Below are 20916 nucleotides of genomic sequence, written 5' to 3' on the forward strand. Positions count from 1 at the left end.
GTCAATTGGGTATGCATAGTATTTTATAGCTACAAGCAATGATCATGTTTGCCTTTGGTATGTCACTGTTTGTTACCCATAGTGTGTTCTGTTGGGCGTTTGTGATGTATCCATGTCTACGTTTTGTGATTATTGCCATGTGTACCTTAATACCTAGAGTAAGTGACATACCATACATATGGATTTTTCTATGCTGATCAGGATATTGTCGTGCTTAGTGTCATGCATCATGATTGCATGCTGAGCGATAGTCGACTCCATTATTGTGAGTATATCGTCAGTTACATGGATCTGCACACACGACCACTCATGGGTTAGTGGTATATTCAGGCAGGGTGTGTTGCAACAGGTGCTCTGTCAAGGGCTCCATTGGTCCACTCATGGGTTAGTGTGACGCAGCGTTGTAGCAGGACAGGGATCCCTCCCTGTCATCGTGTACCGAGAGATGAGAGCATTGAGCTCCCCCATTTATGATTTGGGGTAGGAGGATAGGTGTACTCCGACAGTATCCCGTCCACTCGGTCACTCATCAGGAGCAGTGACATCAGAGTGCACGGTTGTCACAGCCCTACCCACTCGGTCTCACCATCATGAGTGAGACGGCTGACTGGAGAGTAGGGGTGACCAGGACATGTCATTGGCATCATACGCATTGATGCATTTATTGCTTGTGCTTGTTGCATTTATTTGCTGCATTTGGTTGGATGCATCTGTTTGACATGCATATAGGATTTATGACTCTCGGTTTGACGACCCTTTTGTTCTGGATAGGAGTTCCTGGTGAGTACAGCTTCCTCAGTTACCTTTCAATTTTGCATATTTCCTATATATGATTAGGAAGCTGTATTCCATGTTTATTGTTGTTAGATATTTCTTACTAGGCATGTCTATTGGTATTCGCTGAGTTGTTGAACTCACCCCCGTGGACACTATCTTTTTCAGGTACCAGGTTGTTTATGGTGTCGCTTGGAGTATCCTGCCTATTGGTCCTATGTCACCTCAGAAGATCTGTCTTCGTTGTTGTCCATTTGTACTTTGGTATTTGTGTATCTAGCAGTTTTGTGTTTAGTTTGTATTTGGTTTCTATCGTTTTCTGCTGTGTTTTGGATTTTTGTTCCAGCCGAGTGGGCTGATGATATAAACTGCGTGGATGACTTTGTGTTATATTTTTATTACTGTTATTGTTCCGGCCGTGTTGGCCGAGGTATATGTGGCCCTGAGGGCTTTATATAAATGTTTCAGATTGTCACCCGTACAGGGGAGGTGCTGCCGAAATTTCTTCGGACAGGGACTCCCCCAGGCGTGACAATTTAGTGGTATCAGAGCTAGGTTACGATACTTGCTATGTGTTCTGAATTTTCGAGATTTATCTGAAACCAATTTATTTGGTATCAGAGATCGGCTTACGAGTCTTATTTTCTCTGTGTTTAATATTTCGTGTTTTGGTCTTCTCGATGTGACTTTTCGGGTTTTGGGACTTGGCAGTAGCAGGACATCTCCAAGCTATAGGAGGTATGTTGGTATACTGTTATCCTACTATTTTGTTAGTGTGTGCATTGTTGACTGTGATAGTTATGACATGTAATAACACTTTGTATCTGGTACCTGAAAAATGCACCGTTGACTATTACAGTTTATGACATGTATTAGCATTCTTTATTAGTACCTGTCGAGTTGATATAATATATATTTTATGTGTTAGGTAAACCCCTGATCATGGTCGACTTTAATAGAGATCAAGAATTACAGTCTCTGGTGGTTTTCCATATGATATCACCAGTAGTTTTAACTTCAGTTACTACTAGTTGGTAGAAGATCGAGGCGCGTACCAACCTCTGCTATTATTAGCTATGTAGTGGATAGTATCTACCTATTTATGTTGACCTAGCCAGTAGTATACCATGTTATCTTAGTTAATTTCATCAGTAAATATAGGTTTACTCTTGTTAGATCGGTCAGTAGGAGTCTGATTTACACTTAAAAGTTTAGCTTTTGTACACATTTATTTTTGAAATAAAGAATCGCATTGGTCAAATATTTACATTTATTTGTTAAATGTAATTGTTCAATTAATTTATATAGTAGATAACATGGAGTGTGGAGTCACACTTAGAAGATCATGTTGTCGGTTCTCTATAAATTATAAACATTGCTCACAACTAAGATGGAAAGGAACAAACCATCAGAATAGACGTAGTGTAATTAAGTATTAGTTTATCTTGACTAATAAATTACACTGATACACTTTAAGTGTATTGAGTAGGATCATTTAGGTAAGTTCTTTTTGTAGTGACTTAGTAAAAGAACTAGACCTTAGTTATTATGGAAGTGTGTGCTCTTAATCCTAATATAATAACAAGTATGTATATTTAATATTTATTTCTTTGACTTATCAAAGGGTGAGGTTTAGCTCGATAAATCAATATGCCTGATAAGTTGGGAAATGATATTACTTATAGCATGTGTTGTTGATTATAGAAGGAATTTGTGTCCTAATTATCTAGGTTGAGAATGTCCCCAAGAGGAGCTCATAAGGATTGTCATGTTAAACCCTGCAGGTGGGCCTAGTCCAACATGACAATAAAGTTGGGTGGTACTACTCTTGGAGCTAGATATTAATTAAATGAGTTGTCAGTAACTCACTTAATTAGTGGACATTCATAATCTTAAACACAGGGAGACTAACACACTCATGATAAGAAGGAGCCCATAATGTAATTTGGGATTGGTGCGGTAGTGCGGTAATAACTCTCTAGTGGAATGAGTTATTATCGATGAACTTGAGTTGTGTGTTCGGGGCGAGCACGGGATACTCAAGCTCATCGGAAGGCCAAAACTAATTTCTCCTCTAGGTCCCTGCTGTAGCCTCAATAAAGCCTCAAGTCCATCCAAAGAAAAGCCTATCTTGGTGTCCAAGAAGGGGCTGGTTCATTGCTTGGTGACCAAGCAATGGACGGCCACATATTCTCTAGAAGTGGTCGGCCCTTGCCTTGGGCAAGGGGGTCGGCCGCAATATTTAAATTAGGAAGGTTGTTTTTGAATTTTTAAATTTCCTCACATATTTACAATTTGTAAAAAGAGAGATTTTAAAAATTTATAAAAATTTTCTAATTTAAATTGGGCCACAAGGTTTTAAAAGAGAGTTGTAAAATTTATAAAACTTTCTTTTAAAAAGAAATATTATTAGAGATGTTTTATATTTTAAAACTTGGTTTTAAATTTTAAAACTTTCTTTTTAATATCCACATTAGAAAAAAAAAGAGTTTGTAAAATTTTATTAGAAGTTTTCTTCTTTTAAAATTTTATAAAAAAAAATTTTCTTTCTTTCCCTTTTAATAAGTGGCCGGCCACCTTGCTTGGTGCCCAAGCAAGGGGCCGGTCAAATAATTAAACATCAACAAATAGTTGTTTAATTAATAAATCAATCTAGGATTGATTAATTAAAAGGAAATAAAAAGAAAAAATTAAAAGGAAATAGGAATGAGTCTAATTTTTTATAAAACTCTTTCCATAATTTTCCGTTGGGAAACTAATATAAAAAGGGGGGAAGGGGAGGCCTTGAAAAACATAACAATTGATATTGTGTTGTTAGAGATCATCAAGTGGTCGGCCCCTCTCCCTCTCTTCCCTTTGCTCTCTTTTGCTCCTTTGTGGTGGTGGTGGCCGAATTCTAGAGAAGGAGGAGAAGCTTTCCGGGTGGTGTTCGTCTTGGAGGATCGTCGCCCACACGACGTCTAAGAGGAGGCGAGGGATACGGCAGAAGATCTCGAGGTTTTTAGCATACAAGGAAGAGGTATAACTAGTATTTAATTTCTGCATCAAACTAGTTAATTTTTCTTTGTATAAATACCAAATACAAGAGGCATTCGATTCTTGTTTTTCGAATTTAATTTCGATATTTTGTTCTTTTTCTTTTTTTCCTTGTGATTTGATTGTTCCTTTTGGTTAACCTAGAGTTATATAAGGAAATTAAATATTAACTTTCCTTAAAAGGCTTTGTCTAGTCGGTGGTGGTTGCTCCCATATCCAAGAAGGTCAAGTGCCTCGCCATGCAGCACTGGAAGCCAATTTTGGAAACTAATATTTAATTAAATTTATAACCTAGGTGATTTGGATCAAACGTGTTAAGTTCCACAGGAGATCCAAATCTAAACCTAAAAGAACATATAAGTTAAACTTGGAATCAAACGAGTTAAGTTCCGCAGGAGATACAAGTTTAACTTAAAAGAACACATGGTAGCTAGGAAAGGTTCAGATCACGTACAAAATTTTTGTACAGTGGAGCCATTGGGTTTTCCAAGTAGCAACCAACAATTGGTATCAGAGCTAGGGTTTTGCCTCTGTGTATTTGGTATTAGTTTAATTATGCACATGTCATACATAATTTAGGCAAGTTAATAGTAGGATGTGCTAACTTTGTGGATGCAGGATCCAACTATTATGGCTTATAGTTATTATGTGTGTGATTGGACCCTTGGACATGTCAAGGGCATTTATTATGTGTGCATGATTGTATTATAAAATACAGCAGGAGTTGTATTTAGTTTTATTAGGATTTTATTTTTTGATCTAGATATATGTACATTCCTTTTATGGAATATAGGATCGATGGATGTAAATTTTATTTTATGTTCGATCTAGTTTACATGTACATTCCTTCGAGGAATATAGGATCGAAAAATGTAAAATTCTATTTATGTCGTGCATCGAATCTTGCAAGGCGTGGAACCTTTTGAGGATCAGAGTGGCGCAGCGGAACAAGGAGCAAGATAGATGCGACAACTAGACCCGATGGCGGTGGCCAAAGATGGCAGCAGCTAGGGATGACGACACACAGAGGACAACAATAGATAAAAGTCATAATAGTTGAAAATTAGTTTTTCTATTTATTGCTTTTGTATTGTGCTGTGTGTGAATGTTAGTGTACATGTTTAGTAGGCTAGCATCATCAAAATTCCTCACTTTAAATAACTAAGTGGGAGAGGAATTTATTTTAGTGAATTCCACGGTGTCCATTACTGGTTTGTAAGTGATGCAAACAAACTTGCGCGTTGGCTCTGAGTGCCTTCCTCCATATCGGATGAGTTTGTTTGCGGATCACTAGACCAAACTTCCATTTCAGATGACTATAGGAAATTAATTAAGAGCGTGTGATCTTCCCCATCGGAAAGGGCACAATCTTATTAATGGACTTAATGTCAAGTAATGGTATACACTTAGGCACGTCTAATAGTATCCTCCCCATCGGAGTCACTGCTATTATTTGTGTGACCGAAGGAAACCAACTATTAATTTTATTTGTCAAAAAGTTAGGTTGACAAAATAATAAATTGATGGGATATACCCTCCTTTTACAAATGTTGAATTTGTATACGTCCACACTATCGTGGCATACAAAATTCATGGTGTTTTAAGGTGTTGGTTAATTTAAAATAGTATTGTTTGAGGAATCAATATTATTCTAAATTTAGAGTTCTGACCAAAATTTATTTTGTGATTCTTAAGATGACTTTCAACCCACTGACCATTATTCTAAAAGAAAACAGACTTACTGGTCCCAACTATATAGATTGGAAAAGAAACCTGGACATTGTTTTAACTGCTGAGGGCTATAAGTTTGTACTGTCAGAGGAATGCCCAGAAACACCTAGTAATGATTCTACCCCAGAGGAGATTCAACATCATAGTAAATGGGTAAAAGCTGATGAGATGGCACGGTGTTACATCTTGGCTTCGATGTCAAATGTATTACAACATCAGCATCAGGACTTACCAACAGCCTATGATGTAATGAACAATCTCAAGGAACTCTTCGGACATCAGAATCGGGTTACTAGGCAAGAGGCAATGAGAAAACTGATGATAGCCACCATGACTGAGGGGACTCCCGTGAGGGATCATATTCTCAAGATGATGGCTTACTTAAACGAAATACAAGTTCTTGGAGGGGAAATTGATGGGGAAACCCAGGTCGATATCATCCTCCAAACGCTGCCCAGAAGTTTTGAGCATTTTCGCCTGAACTATAATATGAATAAAAGGATGTATTCATTGGCGGAACTTCTGACAGAACTTCAGGCAGCCGAAGGGTTGTTTTGTCAACATTCTCAAATTCACTATGCTGAAAATGGTTCTACTTCTAAGCCGAAAGGCAAGAAGAAGAAGAAACTGTAACGCCCGCCCTCCCTGCTAACCCTAAGGGACGGGGCTACGATACTCTACGTACGTACTACAGCGGAAGACTTAAAAATTTATTTTTCTGAACTTAATTAAAACCGAACTACACTAACATGGTTTCATAACGTGATAACGAAATAAATAAAAACTTAGTATCAAGTCACTCATATTGTATTACATTTCACAAAACCAAAGCATAGTTCTTAAAGGTTTTAAAGCAGGTTCTTAATTAGTTGCCTAGCCACCGCCACACACATCTTTGTTGCCCCTCCTGCTGCTCCTTTAACTCATCCAGCTTTTTCCTTTATCTGTGGTACAAGGAAAGTAAGCTATGAGCACTCATGGCTCAGTAAGTTCCTTTCCTACTCACTAAAGCCAACAATCAGCACATAATCAAGAATGTATCAACAAGTCATAATCTCAGCTAATCATGGCATAACATAGCATTCTATTCAAGCTTATCATGCATCATAATATAATCACAACTAGTCATGGCATATCAAACATCATCATGGCCGAAACATATACATAGTGCATTGCATAAAACATAGCTAGACATAGCATAACAAACAAGTATCATGGTATATCAAAGCATGGCCGAAACATGTATATCAAAGCATTATAACTATGGCCGAATATGTACATCAAGGCATCATCAAATCCATGACCGAAATCTATATATATCAAGCATCAACATATCCATGGTCGAAACATGTCTATAAGGTATAGCATGAACATAACATAAACATACCTTATCATGGCATATCATAATCAAGAGCATAGCATGAAACATAGCATAATCAAAAGGTGTATGCAATATGATTTTGGAAAACATGTATCCGAAAAACATGTGTATGTCTCATGATCTTTAAAACCATTCTCTTTTATATGTATATATACTTGAAAATAATCTCAACATAAGGGGGATCCCAGCTATGTACCACTTACATATTGCGCGCAACCTTGTAGGTCCAAGGTAGCAAGTCTTGAACCCTACGAGGCAAACATACTAGGCCCTTAGTCCTAGGGGCACTTAGGAGCCCATCCCTAACGAGGTCCTTAGTCCCCGGGGCGCTTATGGAGCCCACCCTTTGTACAAGTCACTCACACATAAAGTAAAGTACATGTCATACATATCATGTATCATAAAAGCATGCATCACTTAGGCACACATCATAAAAGTATGCATCACTTAGGCATACATCATGTCATAAAAGTATGCATCACTTAGGCATACATCATATCATAAAGGTATGCATCACTTAGGCATACATCATGTCATAAAGGTATGCATCACTTAGGCATACATCATATCATAAAGGTATGCATCACTTAGGCATACATCATGTCATAACAATATGCATCACTTAGGCATAGATCATAAAAACATGCATATCTTAAGCATAAAACATATCATCAAGCATGCATATTTTATCCACATAGCTTATCATAAAAGCATGCATATTTTAAGCACAAAGCATATCATATCATAAAAGCATGCATATCATATCATAAGTCATAAATCACAAGCATACATATTAAGCATAAGGGTGTATCTTGTGATTATCCTATCATAGGAAACATGGTATCATATTTATCTTGGTTCTAAGCTTCCTAAACCCTTGTGGCCGAAACCCCTTTAGAGCTCAATTTAGGCTAAACACAACATCCAAGCATGTGGTACCTAAATTATCATCATAACATTTTCATAGGAAGCATTATAAACATGATTAACTTAGTTTCTAAGTTCTTCAAGTCCCTAATTTCATGTGGCCGAAACCTTAAGGTGTGAAACAAGGTTCCATATGACATAAAAACATAGACAACTTGAAATCATATTTATAACATTTTTTTACCAAGAAATAAGGTAAACACATTTGACATATTTGAATTAGTTCCTAAGTTCTTTAAGCCCTTAACATATGTCATGGCCGAAATTTAACAAGTTCTCATTAGGGCTACAAACAAGCATACAAGCATGTGAACTTGGACTAACATTATGTATAAATTCATACAAAGAATCATACAATAGTTATGGTCGAAACATACCCTAGCATCATTTTAGGTCATAAAACAACATATAGCAATTGAACCTTGGCTTTCTACTTATCACATTTCATGTAGGGTGACATGAGCATATTTAATTTAAGTCCTAGGGTCCCTAGGGTGTCTAACCCTCCATGGCCGAGACTTACAATAGTCCTTTTAGATCATGGAAAAATTATACAAGCATGTGACACAATCAATAGGTTATCATATTTTCATAAGAAGCATTTTAACACCTTTGGTTTAAATTCTAAGGCCTCTAGGTCATTTAAACCCTACTTGGCCAAAACTCATCAGTGCTTAAACTTGCTTCAATAACATAAAAAAAACATGTGAAGTCATACGAGTTTCATAGCATGTGTAAAGACAAGCCTAATTAGTATACATATGAATTGTGTCTTAGGCTTTCTAGGTTTCTTTTTCTCTTTTTCTTTTATTTTTTTTCCCATGGCCGAAACCTACCATTCTTTAGCTAGGTTTTTAAGTGGCCTAAAGCATGAAAAATCTAAGTAAGTTTCATGGCAAAAGTTACTACGAAACATATATACAAATTGGTTCATGAGTAAACTTGTCACGCCCCAGGTAGTCCCTGTCCGAAGAAATTTCGGCAGCATCTCCCCTGTACGGCGGACAATATGAAACTCAGTATACATATATATCTATACCTCGGCCACACACGGCCGGAATAATACAATACAATTAAGAAACAAACCACGCAGTTTATATCAACATTCCACACAGATATAATATATGATCAATCCACGCAGTCTAATAAGGAAAGATATACGTAGATATCATACTCCACTACAACGAAGAAAACAAATCCACGAAGTAATGAAAATACAACCGCAGCGGAAAACAAAAGTAGCAAACCCGAATATTCAATGTAAAGTCCACAATACAAACCCACAATACAAGTATATAAGGTGCAAAAGCAAAATATAATCCGACAAAGAAAATCCTCGCGATAATGGGGCTAGCGATGGAATCTCCCGACGGCCTCAACCTGAAATGGTAATAAACGGTGAGTTTATAATAATTCAGTAATCCAATAGACATATGCAATGATCAAAACAAATAACTAAGGTACAGTCTCCTAAACCATGTGATCAATAATGCAGTTCTCAACCATACAACCTACTATAGTCTCTAACGAATAGCGTATATATGCATAGAAATAAAGTAGTAACCAAATAGGCATAAGGTACTATAGCAAGAATAATAAGAAAATGCATAACTGAAATAAATTGTGCTCACCTGCGAGGCTTGGGCATTCACATATAGAGATAAAATAGTCGAGCAAAAGCATGTATCCTGTATGCATGTCAATCATATGCAAAATGCATCAATCATAATGAATGCAATCTGTGCGTATGATGCGATATGACATGGTCACCCGTCTCACACTGAATGGTGAGACCGGTGGGTGGGTTGTGACACCGTGCACTCTGCCACCACTACCCCGATGAGTGACCGGACGGGATGTTGTCGGAGTACACCTATCCTCCTACCTCAAACATAGTGAGGGAGCTAATGCTCTCAACTCCGGTGCACGATGACGGGGAGGGATCCCTGCTCACGCTACAATCACACTACCCATGAGCGGACCAATGGAGCACCACTGAGCAACCTACCATACACACCCTAAGTCTGTGCCACTACCCACGGTGGTCACGTGTGTAGAGGTCCATGTAGCCGGCCGACGAGCTCAACAACAATGGAGTCGTCAATCGCCCAGCATGCAATCATGCGATATGGTGCGTGCGGCTACATATGTCATACCTGAACATATCCTCCTCCATATGCGTAGGTGCCTTAAAATAAACGCATATATAACAAAGACATAAGCAACATGAATCCAACAACATATCACAAGTATCTACAGAACTAATCATGTAGATAAGCACTATAAATATCCATCTCTATAAACATACGTACACATGGTAAGCAGTAAAGGTATACCAGACGAAAGTATAGCAGATAACAGTAGCAACAAGTATCAAATAATTAAACCAGGGAGGTGCTAAAGCTACCAATACCACTAATCATATATATACTAGACTAACGTATAGCAGACAACAGTAGCAACATGTATCAGGTATCAACTAAACTAACACCAGGGAAATGCTAAATCTACCAAACACTAGTAATTATATATAAGCTACACATATCATAAGACAATATCAAAAAGATAAGTCAAAGGGTACCCGCCTCAAATAGCAGGTACAATCCAAATCCGAAGTCGAGACGCCCGTCTCGAATCAGAGTCCTGTGTCAAACAACATATATATTTCATTTAGCTAAATTTAAATGGAATAGCTAAATAAAATTCTAAAAAACTAAATTAGGGTAAAACCCTAATCACGTCATCATTATCCTTCCTAAACTAATCTAACAATTGATTAGGGTTTCTCCATTAGATTAGATACAGTCCAATATCCAACTAAACAATCACACTTAACTAAATCCAATGGTCGATTAGGATTAGTTACCTAATCCCTAATCACCCATTAGATTAGGAGATCCTATCAACCCATAAACCTAATTCGTATAGTAATACAATTTAACCCTAAACCAATACCTTACGTATCAATTAATACAACCATAATCCACATCTAAGTAGCTCACAGGGAATAGAACTCACCTCACTGATCTGAAGCCTCTGCCGACAGCACAATGAGAGGAATTTCCTTGCTGGATCAAAGAAACCACAGCAACTCTGCTGAAATCCTCCCCCACTTCAACCGAAACCTCAATCACCGCAAAGAAGGAAACATCCCAGAACCGATCTGTGGGTTACAGCACGTAATTGGATCCGATCTCTCCTTCCTAGCTCAAAACCGAAAGAAGATATCACAATTCCAACAAGGATCAAAACCGAAACAAGCCCTAACCTCCAAGATCGCAACCAGAGAGGGAAAAGAAGGAACCAGTTGCTTACCTTCGAAACCCTAGGGCATTCAAGCCGGCGATCGGATCGGGGGAGAGAGGGTCGGCAGAAACGAGAAGAAAGATCGGGGAAGGGTTGAGCAGAGGAAATCAAGATGATCCTTGTCTCCTTGATTGATCTCCGGCAAGCTCCACAGATAGATCTACACCGGCGATCGTCGGCGTCGACTCGTCCACGCTCGGCGTCGGTTCGTCCCCGTGAGAGTCTTCAGAAAGATTAGAGCGAGGAGGAGGAGGCTTCGGCTGGATCTGGGCTTACTAGGCGTCGATGCCGGCCGAAGGAGATCACCGGAGCTCTCGGCTTGCTTCGGCGTCGCCCGTCCGCGAGAGAACAGAGAGAGGAAGAGGAAGAGGGGAGATCGGGGAAGGCAAGTAGGGATCGGCGGTTTTGGGGGAAAAGAAATAAGGAAAAAGGAATTATATAAATAACCATTTCCTCATTTAAACGGGTATCTCAACTCGGCTTTATCCGTACCCGAAACTAATCCCCGCAAAACCCGTCGTACGAGCTCCGAAAAATTCCCAGAAAATTTCTAAAAATTCCGGAAAAATTTTATAAGGCTATTTCTGCAATAACCCTATTTATTTAAATTTTCTGAGATCTCACATCCTCCCCTACTAATAAAAATTTGGCCCCCAAATTTCGCTAGATCTAACAGCGAACACTAAAATATAACCAAACCGTATAAATGCTGAAAAGAAACTCTAACCCACATACCTCAAGTAGAAAGATGGGGGTATCGAGCTCGGATCGTATCCTCCAGCGCCCACGTAGCCTCCTCGTCAGAATGATGCTGCCATCTGACTTTAACCAGTCGGACAGTCTTGTTCCGCAGCTGACGCTCTCTACGGTCCAGAATCCGTACCGGAACCTCCTCGTAAGTAACATCAGGCTGAATAGGAACAGATATATCCGACAGAACATGTGCCGGATCGGATACGTATTTCCTCGGCATAGATACATGGAATACATCATGAATGCCAGCTAGAGATGGTGGTAGCGCCAGACGGTAAGCTACTGCTCCAATCCTCTCCAAGATCCGGAATGGTCCAATATATCGAGGAGATAGCTTACCTCGGAGACCAAATCTCTTCACCCCTTTCGTGGGTGAAACCCTAAGAAATACGTGATCACCAATGGAGAACTCCAGGGGTCTCCGTCTCTGATCAGCATAACTCTTCGGCGGTCCGGGCCTCGACATCCTCCGTCGATAGTGCGAACCACTCTGCATCCCGCTGAGCTCTGAGGTCCTACCAATCGAGCCTCCCCAACCTCTTCCCGGAGGATGGGTGTCCGACAAGGCCTACCATACAATGCCTCAAACGGTGCCATCTGGATAGCCGAATGATAGTTGTTGTTGTAGGCGAAGTCCACTAATGGCGGTGGTCCTCCCAATCGCCTCCGAAGTCCATGACACAAGACCTCGGCAAGTCCTCCATGTACGAATAGTCGCTCATGCCCATCCGTGGATGGAATGCGTCAAAGCGGTGTGCCCAAGGCTGCTGCAGACTCTGCCGAGAATCGGGACGTGAACCGTGGGTCTCTATCGGATATAATGCTCAACGGAACTCCATGCAATCGATAATCTCGACAAGATAACTCGCTAATCGATCCAGAATCTTCGGATCAAAAGTGTCGGTTTGGTTAATCGGTCAACGATTACACCAAATCGCATCATGGCCTCGTCGAGTCCAAGCAATCCTACCACGAAGTCCATAGTAATACGCTCCCACTTCCACTGGAATAGGGATCCTCTGCAGATAACCGGCCGGTCTCGGTGCTCGGCCTTCACTGGCGCGAGATAAGACATCTAGCAACAAACTCCGCGATGTCCTTTTTCATACTTCCACCAATAGGAACGCCTCAAATCCCGATACATACGGGTCCCGCTTGGGTGGATAGCAAATCTAGAGCGATGAGCCTCAAGTAACTCCTCCATGGCCGGGTGAGTCCGAGGTACATAATCTACCTCGAAATAAACAATACCCTCGTCATCTCGTGTAAACTCGGTCTGCTATCCGGAAACTATATCCGGCCTGGGCCTCTCGAATCCTCATCCTGATCGACGACTGAGCAACCATAGTAACAAGAATACCCTGCTCTGTCTATCCCTGCTCCTCAAGGCCCAACTCGGAGAATCCCTGAATCAAGTCCATGACGGTAACTCGGTGACAAGCTAAAGTCCCTCTGGACTTCCTGCTCAGTGCATCGGCAACCACATTAGCTTTCACCGGATGGTAGCTAATAATACAATCATAATCCTTCAGGAACTCCATCCATCTCCTTCGGAGATTGAGTTCCTTCTGTGTGAAAATATATTTGAGACTCTTATGATCAGTAAGAATCTCAAAAGTAATACCATAAAGATGATGTCGCCAAATCTTCAAAGCAAAGATAATAGCGGCTAGCTCTAAATCATGTACTGGGTAGTTCTTCTCATGCTCCTTGAGAAGCATAGGAGACTACCCTACCGTGCTGCATCAAAACAGCGCCCAAGCCCTGAAGAGATGCGTCTGTGTAAAGTACGAATTCGTCATCACCAGAAGGTAAAACCAAGACTGGTGCTGATACTAATCTCCGCTTCAGCTCCTGGAAGCTGGTCTCACAAGCCTCTGACCACGTGAACTTCACGCCTTTCCTAGTCAGACGTGTCAACGGCTTAGCAATGCTGGAGAAACCCTCAACGAATCGTCGGTAATATCCAGCCAAGCCCAAGAACTACGGATCTCCTGGACTGACTTCGGCTGCTCCCAGCTAGTGATAGCCTCGATCTTCTGAGGATCTACAGAAATACCTCGGCTAGACACCACATGTCCTAGAAAACCGACTGAGGAAAGCTAAAATGCACACTTGCGGAACTTCGCATACAGATGATGTCGTCGAAGAGTCTCCAAGACTATGCGAAGATGCTGCGCGTGCTCCTCCTCGGAACGCGAATAGATCAATATATCATCGATAAACACAATGACAAACTGATCTAGGTACTCCAGAAAGATACGGTTCATCAGATCCATAAATACTGCAGGAGCATTGGTAAGCCCAAATGGTATTACCAAAAACTCGTAATGTCCGTATCTGGTGCGAAATGCTGTCTTCTGAATATCAGAATCTCTAACTCTCAGTTGATGATATCCAGACCGTAGGTCAATCTTAGAATACACTGATGTATCTCTGAGCTGATCAAATAAATCCGTGGCAAGGGGTACTTATTTCTGATAGTCACTGCATTCAGCTGCCTATAATCGATGCACAACCTCAGAGTACCATCCTTCTTCTTGACGAATAGTACTGGAGACCACTAAGGTGGAATACCGTGGGGTTCTCCACAAGGATACCGGAATGCTCCTGCCCGTGCATGCCATATGCAGCTGCTACAGGGGCAGTTGTCCTCTGTTGACGATGCGAAGATTAGCCTTTCGGCCCCCCTCGCGAAGTCCCGGACTGACCAAACTGTCCTCCCGGAATATAAATCCCGGAAGCTACAAGCTGAGCCTTCAGCGAACAGTCTTGGCTCAAGTGCCCAGGCAGTTTGCAATAATAGCAAACTGACTGTCCCAGAGTGCATGCAGAGATGATGTGATCTCGGGATTCGCATCGGGTGCAGTGAGAGTCACCGGTGGACTGTTTCTGGTTCTGCTAAGAAGACCAGGAACGTCTAGATGAAGATCGTCCTGACTTCTGGAGTCATCCAGATGACCCAGAAGTACCCTGACCCGTCTGAGTGCGACTGCTCTGCTGCTGTCCCGTAGTCTGTGGCTGCTGGCTCTGTCCGGAAGTCCGATCAGTCTGCTTCCTCTTCTTATCTGCATTCACTCTCTGATGAGTAGACTCAATCATAAGAGCTCTATCCAGTGCATCTGTGTATGATGCAATACTAAAACCAGACATCTTGACTCCGAAGCGTCGATCGACAAACTGAAGCATACGAGATCTATCATCGGCCACTAACTGGCAGAATCGGCCGGCCGATTAAATTCGGCATTATAATCCATCATCGGCGGTTATTCGTCAAGACAAAGAAAATCTGCCAAGAGTCATCCGATATGCCGGGAAAATCGACTCTCGAATGCCTCCTAAATCTCGTCCGGGTAATATCCGATCGCTTATGATGGAGTGTGTCCCACGGATCTACGCCCGTCGCGGTGGTAGCGACTAGCTCGACCTTCTCCCACTCGGAGCAAGCCATGTAAAAGAATGTCCGCTCCATAGTCTCGATCCAGGACTCGGATCAGTCTCCCCGCGGAATAATGTGAATCGACTCTTCATCGACTCCGCTAAGGCTGGGGTCCGTGCTCGTGCCGCAACTATACCAGTAGGGATCGCTGCGGAACTAGGTAGAGCCACTGGAGCTGATCCTATGGGTGGTACTGAGGGATAGGCCGGAAGAGGTACCACTGGTGCTGTCGTATAACCTGGGATGGGTACTGCTGGTGGAACTGCTGAGTAGGCACAAGTAGGGGCGACTGGAGGTACGGTGGGCGGTACCGGATAAGGAGTAACCGGTACTGCTGGTGCGGGTACCGGGTATGTAGTAACCAGCACAGATGTCTGTGGTGGTACCGAGTACGCAGTAGGCACGGCTAGAGAAGGTGTCGAGTACCCTGTAGGTACTACTAGCGGTACAGGCGAGGTAGGTACCTCTGAAGTCGAAACCGTCAGGATCTGACAGTCTAACGTGGTCACAATACCCTAAGGAGTCTATTCCTGACGGACAGGCTCAACCCTAACAGAACTCTCTGGAGACTCGATCGCCCTCATACATGTGCGACCACGTTTAAGTACTAGAACACATATCATATATGAAAAACAATGTTATCCAGATATCACTACAGGTATGAACACTATAAAATTACCTGATTTACCTATTGCCGTCTGGAGATGTCCTGTCGCTGCATAGCCCCCAAACAGATCTAATGAAACCTCGTCAAAATACCTTGGAATTCCGAAATGATAAAATCGACGGAAATCCGTACAAATCCAAAATACCGAGAAATGCTCACGAAAGTAAGCATCGTAAATCCAAAACCCGACAAGTAGGTATCGCAAAACCTGGCTCTGATACCAAAAATTGATATCAGATAAAATCCCGAAAATCCAGATACGCTAACAAACTCCAGGACACAAAAATCCGAAATCGGAGCCTAGCTCTGATACCAAATAAATTGGTATCAGATAAACATCGAAAATCCAAAACGAAGAGCAAGTATCGTGTACCTTGCTCGAAAATCCAGATACACTAGCCAACTCCAGGACACAAAAATCTGAAATCGCCAAGTCTGAGACCATATAAATGATATCATATACCTCACATCACACACACGGCCGGAATAATACAATACAATTAAGAAACAAACCACGCAGTTTATATCAACATTCCACACAGATATAATATATGATCAATCCACGCAGTCTAATAAGGAAAGACGGTATAGAACCCCGAAGATATATGTAAACAGCCTACTCCACTACAACGAAGAAAACAAATCCACGAAGTAATGAAAATACAACTGCAGCGGAAAACAAAAGTAGCAAACCCGAATGTTCAATGTAAAGTCCACAATACAAACCCACAATACAAGTATATAAGGTGCAAAAGCAAAATATAATCCGACAAGGAAAATCCTCGCGATAATGGGGCTAGCGACTGGAATCTCCCCGACGGCCTCAACCTGAAATGGTAATAAAAACGGGGTGAGTTCAATGAACTCAGCAGGTAATCCAATAGACATGTACAGCAATATATAACTACCAGTAATAGCCTAAGGTACAGTCTCCTAAACCATGTGATCAATAGTACAGTTCTCTAACCATACAACCTACGGTATAGTCTCCTAACAGAATAGCATATATGCATAGCCGAAATAAACTGTAGTAACCAGCAATAGGCATAAGGTACAGTCTATAGCAAGAATAATAAGAAAATGCATAACTGAAATAAACTGTGCTCACTGCGAGGCTTGGCAACTGATCGTCCACATCTGAGAGATAAAAATAGTCGAGCAAAAGCACGTATCCTGTGTATCGATCGTATACGATCACCAAAATGCATCAATCATAACGATCCGTGCGTATGATGCGATACGATACGGTCACCCTGTCGACGGTCGGTAGTCTGCGCATGGTGAGACCAGGTGGGTAGGGTTGTGACACGTGCTCTGCCACTACCCCTCACGATGGTGACCGAGTGGACCGGGATCTTTGTCGACACCTATCCTCCTACCTCAAACATAGTGAGGGAGCGATGCTCTCAACTCCGGTGCGCGACGACGGGAGGATCCTGTCTGCTACCACTGCATCACTACCCGTGGCGGACCAATGAGCACTGAGCAACCTACCATACACACCCTAAGTGATGTGCCACTACCCACGCAGTGGTCACGTGTGTAGAGGTCCAGCTGGCCGACGAGCTCAACAACAATGGAGTCGTCGAATCGCCCGACGATCATGCATATGGTGCGTGCGGTACGATGTCATACCGAACATATCCTCCTCCATATGCGTAGGTGCCAAAAAATAAACGCATATATAACAAAGACATAAGCAACATGAATCCAACAACATATCACAAGTATCTACAGAACTAATCATGTGTAGATAAGCACTATAAATATCCATCTCTATAAACATACGTACACATGGTAAGCAGTAAAGGTATACCAGACGAAAGTATAGCAGATAACAGTAGCAACAAGTATCAAATAATTAAACCAGGGAGGTGCTAAAGCTACCAATACCACTAATCATATATATACTAGACTAACGTATAGCAGACAACAGTAGCAACATGTATCAGGTATCAACTAAACTAACACCAGGGAAATGCTAAATCTACCAAACACTAGTAATTATATATAAGCTACACATATCATAAGACAATATCAAAAAGATAAGTCAAAGGGTACCCGCCTCAAATAGAAGGTACAATCCGAAGTCGAGACGCCCGTCTCGAATCAGAGTCCTGTGTCAAACAACATATATATTTCATTTAGCTAAATTTAAATGGAATAGCTAAATAAAATTCTAAAAAACTAAATTAGGGTAAAACCCTAATCACGTCATCATTATCCTTCCTAAACTAATCTAACAATTGATTAGGGTTTCTCCATTAGATTAGATACAATCCAATATCCAACTAAACAATCACACTTAACTTAACTAAATCCAATGGTCGATTAGGATTAGTTACCTAATCCCTAATCACCCATTAGATTAGGAGATCCTATCAACCCATAAACCTAATTCGTATAGTAATACAATTTAACCCTAAACCAATACCTTACGTATCAATTAATACAACCATAATCCACATCTAAGTAGCTCACAGGGAATAGAACTCACCTCACTGATCTGAAGCCTCTGCCGACAGCACAATGAGAGGAATTTCCTTGCTGGATCAAAGAAACCACAGCAACTCTGCTGAAATCCTCCCCCACTTCAACCGAAACCTCAATCACCGCAAAGAAGGAAACATCCCAGAACCGATCTGTGGGTTACAGCACGTAATTGGATCCGATCTCTCCTTCCTAGCTCAAAACCGAAAGAAGATATCACAATTCCAACAAGGATCAAAACCGAAACAAGCCCTAACCTCCAAGATCGCAACCAGAGAGGGAAAAGAAGGAACCAGTTGCTTACCTTCGAAACCCTAGGGCATTCAAGCCGGCGATCGGATCGGGGGAGAGAGGGTCGGCAGAAACGAGAAGAAAGATCGGGGAAGGGTTGAGCAGAGGAAATCAAGATGATCCTTGTCTCCTTGATTGATCTCCGGCAAGCTCCGCAGATAGATCTACACCGGCGATCGTCGGCGTCGACTCGTCCACGCTCGGCGTCGGTTCGTCCCCGTGAGAGTCTTCAGAAAGATTAGAGCGAGGAGGAGGAGGCTTCGGCTGGATCTGGGCTTGCTAGGCGTCGATGCCGGCCGAAGGAGATCACCGGAGCTCTCGGCTTGCTTCGGCGTCGCCCGTCCGCGAGAGAACAGAGAGAGGAAGAGGAAGAGGGGAGATCGGGGAAGGCAAGTAGGGATCGGCGGTTTTGGGGGAAAAGAAATAAGGAAAAAGGAATTATATAAATAACCATTTCCTCATTTAAACGGGTATCTCAACTCGGCTTTATCCGTACCTGAAACTAATCCCCGCAAAACCCGTCGTACGAGCTCCGAAAAATTCCCAGAAAATTTCTAAAAATTTCGGAAAAATTTTATAAGGCTATTTCTGCAATAACCCTATTTATTTAAATTTTCCGAGATCTCACAAAACTAGGACCCCTTGTGGTCATACATGATATATGTTATGCTACTAATTTTTCTACACCCTAATTAAGCATGAGGGCATTAAACAACTTTCATATCTAAACAGCACAGAGGTCTTGAGCATTTTAAAATTTTGTTTAAGCTTTCTAAGCTATCCATCTCATCATGGCCGAAAAACCCTAAGAAGGAGTTCATGAAATTCTAGCAATATTCAAGCATACAAATCCTTTAAGATCTTTGTATTCTATAGCATGAGCATGGTTATTTAAATTTAAAGGCCTTCCTAATCCTAAACCCTTCCTTGGCCAAAACATATGAGTGGGTTTTCTTTTAGTTTCAAATATCTTCTAAGCAAGAAAAACCAATACATAATCCTTAATATTTCATAGGGAGAACCTTGTACTAGTTGGGTAAAACAATAAATTTCCCTAGCCTCTTAAGAATATTTTTGGCCGAAATTCTAGGGTTCAGTACTCCTCTGATCAAGCATCATATAGGTATAAAAGCATGAAGAAAAACCCCTCTACATAGCATAGAAAAATCTATCATATAGTGAAGACTAGTTAAACATCATTAGATTTTGAAAGCTCTTCTTGGCCGAATTTTCTCACACTTGTTTCTAGGTTTTAAAATCCTCATAAAATCCGAAAAGTACATAAAATGCCTTGTACCACAGGTGAGGGGAAGCTTACATCCTTTTCTCTTGTGGATCTAAGGTATGGTGAAGAAGAAATAGTCTCTTCTTCTAGTTCCTTTCCCTTGATTCCTTTGCTAAGTCCTCCTTATATCTTAGGCTTTCTTAGGGACAAACTTGGCTTTGGGGCCGAAGATGGAGGAGAGGGAACTGTGGTGTTCTCGGTGAGGGAGAGGATGAGTGAAAGAAAATGAGAGAAAAATAATTTTCTCTTTTCTTGCTCCCTTTTATGTTAAGGGGGAAGAGGTAGCAAACTTGATTTTTGCTTTCCTTCTCCCTTAGCCTTTTTCTCTATTTTTATTTTATTTATCTTATTTTCCATTTATTCTCACCATTCATGATAAAATAAGGGGGAATGAATCCCCTTAACTCCTCTTTAAAATTTCGGCAAGATCAAAGAGGAAGAGGGAGAGAAAGGGAGGAAGGCAAGTTGCCTTTCTCTTGCTCTTTTCTTGTTTTCTTTTGGCTATCTTTTATTCTCACCTTTATCATGATTTTCCCTCCTTTTCTATCAATATCTTCTCTCTATCCCAATTGGTTTCTACTAATTAATTCTATGAATTATAATATAAGAGGTTCAAGGTTCAATCCTTGACCATCACTTCTTTTTATTTCATTTTATTTCTTTTTACTTCAACTCACTTCTTATTATTTTTCTAAGGCAAATTCATCATTCTCATATTTATTCTTAAAAGCTTAGTGGGTGTTACAGAAACAAAATGGCTCAGCAAAGAAGGTGAATAAACCTCAAGGTGCAGGACAAAAAGCTGGAATAAAGAAGCCGAAGGGCAAGTGCTTGAT

General features: G+C 41.1%; 2 long non-coding RNA genes across 3 annotated transcripts; both read right to left on the reverse strand.

Moving 5' to 3' along the window:
- Nucleotides 1-10414: 10414 nt before the first annotated feature.
- Nucleotides 10415-11588, reverse strand: LOC122011040. The gene is made up of 3 exons (XR_006119919.1): nucleotides 11165-11588; nucleotides 10868-11052; nucleotides 10415-10492 (listed from the first exon to the last, which is right to left on the reverse strand). It is a non-coding gene; the product is annotated as an uncharacterized LOC122011040 (long non-coding RNA).
- Nucleotides 11589-16780: 5192 nt separating this feature from the next.
- Nucleotides 16781-19228, reverse strand: LOC122011047. 2 transcript variants are annotated; one of them, XR_006119921.1, is made up of 3 exons: nucleotides 18809-19228; nucleotides 18512-18696; nucleotides 16781-16842 (listed from the first exon to the last, which is right to left on the reverse strand). It is a non-coding gene; the product is annotated as an uncharacterized LOC122011047 (long non-coding RNA). The 2 variants fall into 2 exon arrangements; XR_006119920.1 differs by lacking the exon at nucleotides 16781-16842 and adding an exon at nucleotides 18095-18131.
- Nucleotides 19229-20916: the final 1688 nt, after the last annotated feature.

This window comes from Zingiber officinale, chromosome 1A, assembly GCF_018446385.1.
Source record: "Zingiber officinale cultivar Zhangliang chromosome 1A, Zo_v1.1, whole genome shotgun sequence".
NCBI lineage: Eukaryota > Viridiplantae > Streptophyta > Magnoliopsida > Zingiberales > Zingiberaceae > Zingiber > Zingiber officinale.